The sequence below is a fragment of the Pundamilia nyererei genome, unplaced genomic scaffold (genome assembly GCF_000239375.1).
Source record: "Pundamilia nyererei isolate P.nyererei 1_Seehausen unplaced genomic scaffold, PunNye1.0 scaffold00003, whole genome shotgun sequence".
Classification (NCBI taxonomy): Eukaryota; Metazoa; Chordata; class Actinopteri; order Cichliformes; family Cichlidae; genus Pundamilia; species Pundamilia nyererei.
Genome location: NW_005187404.1, coordinates 3,926,053 through 3,929,106, shown reverse-complemented (window position 1 = coordinate 3,929,106; position 3,054 = coordinate 3,926,053).

Sequence of the window (3,054 nt, the reverse complement as noted above, 5' to 3'; positions counted from 1 at the left end):
GACAAGCAACATGGGAGAATATTCCAGTGTGTACAGCTGATCTGGGACCGCTGCTATCTTCAATCGCGCCTCCAGCTGATCCGCTGTCCAAATCGGACGGGAGGTAAGCATGGGTGGAGGCGTTGGATTCGGGGGAGGGGTGGTGATAGTGAGGGCGTATCAGTATCAGTCTACATGTTTCGTGTGTGTGTGGGTGTGTATCCCGTGTTCAGCTGAGAGAAAGTGTCACCACGTTAAGCAAAGATCAACAGTCTCCAGTGGACCCAGGTGGCCTTGAAGGAGGTACAACGAGTTCTGACAACAGTCCTGTTATCATGGAGAATTTTTGTTGTTCCAGTCAGCTTCGACCTTGGCAGGCCTTCAGCTGGCGCCAGTGAGATAGCCGCATGAGTGAAGATGGTGAATGTTTGGGTTTAGCGCGAACAACTGCATCCAATTTTAACAGTTGGTCTAGTGTCCATCACTGGTCACCAATTCTCTCAATTCCCGTTCTTCTTCTCCAAGATCTTATCCATATTGCGTTCAAAATACAGTCTGAGTACTCACAGCCCTGCCCAACATTTACATGTTGGCCAGCCTTATGGGGTTTTTAACAGCTGTAGCCGCTTCTTGTTCTTAGATAAGCCAGGTCCGAGTCAGCTCCAATCAGTCAGAACTTTGTTATTGTGGTTCTGAATTGGTAGATGTCATTCAATGTCCTCCATCGAGAGTGTCGCCAGACACACAACGCAACCGACCATCGAGTGTCCGGCAGCAAACGTCTCCACAGGACAATCGGGCTCTCCCAAGCCCAGGAAGGTGTGAATCTCATTACGGGACCAGTTGATCAAATCCATAATTCTTTAGGTTTTAGAGACCAAGGCTGAGAAACTCTTTTAGGGTTAGAGTTAGACAAGACTAGACAAAGACATAGAAGCAGCAGCAGGGAAGATAAGGGAGGGAGAGCGTGAAAGATGTGTCCACATCATGGTTCATCTATATAAATGTTTTTTTGTTTAATGTTTAATGGCTGCGTGGCCTGTTTCCCTCAAACTTTACATTTTTAGCTATAATACTGGTAGCCCTAAAGCAATATTACAAATGACAGTGGAGCTCTTTAGTATCACAAGGTAAAGTGACCACATTATGGTTCCTTAACTTTACACTTTCAGTATTGACTATTCCCTTATCCTCACTTTTCTTCTGCTCATTCTCTCTCATTCGCACATTCGTCTTTCCCCAATTTTAACACAGTTCAGGCTAGTTTTAATGAACCATTTAAGACCTTTACCACTTCTTCATTGAGGACTCTTCTTGCTCCTCTTTTCACCTAATATTTCCTTTATATCTTTTCCCCTACACTTAGCCTGCTTCATTCTGTCCCTCCATCTCAGCCATGTTGCTCGCTCTTCTCTCAATCTCAGTTTTCTTCCCATCTTCTCATCGTGGCTGGTTAACACTATCCCCATCGATGACAACATATTCTGGCAATGAGTAATTTCTCACCATGCAGTGGTGTTAAAACTCTAAATTTCTTTCAATGTGCCTATGTGTACGTATTGAACAAGAAAATTGTGGGAGGTCTTGAGTCACTGGCAGGGAAAGTGTTAAGGATATAATCTATTTTCTAGTGGTCACTGCTGGCTGGGTCCCCAGGGAAACCGCTGCAGGAGACAGGTGGAGTGACAGGACAAAAGGAGGAAGCAGTCACTGAAAGATTGTGTGCGCAACAGAGAGCCAGAGAGAGTGCATGTGAACGTAGTAGAGGTATATCTAGTTCTCGTTTAAGACGAGTGAAACTTTTTCTTCTTGTTATGCTGCCTTTTTCTGTCAAACACGCACAGGCTCACACCCACAGGATAGGATAAACACGCTCTCTCTCTCTCTCTCTCTACTTCCAATAACCAGACACAGGCTTCATGCATTATGGATGAATGTGGATGACGGTAAAGAATAGACAGTTTGAGTGTTTGTGTGTGTGCCCACGTCTGTGTGCTGGGCAGTGCAGCGTGACAGACTGCTTGTAGACTTGTGGTTTAAATCCTCTTTTAGACAGGTACATGGCTTAGATCGATTCCTGAGATATATAAGAGATGTGTGTGCTCAAGCACATCTTCATTTTTCCCTTCATGTCCATCTGCCTGCTGATAAATATGTGTCTGCATGTTTGTTCATCTGAGTGGTATAATTTATTCCATCAGGCATTACAGGAGGAGAGCTAATTTCAGGTGTGAAAAGCTCTCACACATATGATATTTAAAGCTCACACTGATTATGCCATTTTTGTGAGCCAATTTTGTTGTTGTTGTTGTTGTTGTTTTTAATTAGATGTGAACTTTGCAGTCCATGCATACAACTGATGAGCCATTCTAAAAGTAACTACGGAAAAGCAAAACCCACGCAGAGTAAAACTGGCCACCAGTAACTACAAAAACTAACAAGCAGGTGCAATGTGTATTTCTGCATGATCAGATGAAGTTAGTCTGCCTGACATTTCAGCAGCAGAACGGCATACAGTATGTTGGTATTAAAACACTTCAGCCCACAAACCGACAATGTTTTTGGACACCGTTAAGCACATTAACACAGAAGTGTTCTGTTTTGGAGACGAACTTGTGACCGTCAGTGAGCTCACTGTTGTTACTCATCTGTTTGAGTGATCCCATGCACTGAGCTTACTGTCTTTGTTCATTCACAAAACTCTCAGTTATATAACCAATCCGCTTTTCCTCTTAAATTCATTAAAAATGGGCTCACAACACACAACTGGGTGAGGATTTGTGGAAAATAACAGGAAACGTGTTCACATCGAATCACAGGTAGAAGTCGGAAAAAACCCTGTTTTATTTAGAGCAGGAATGTCAACCAAGTACAGCCTGATTTGATCTTAAGTGGGCCTGACCACGTTTTACATCAACCTTCTGTTGGTGTAAAGAAGTTTAACTATGTATGTATTATTGGAAATATTTTAATATAAGTGCAATTTTATCAATACGTCTCATTTTTTCTACATGATAAAGATGCTGCTTTGGGCCCAACCAGCAAGAAATAAATGTGTAAAATTACAGAAAAAAA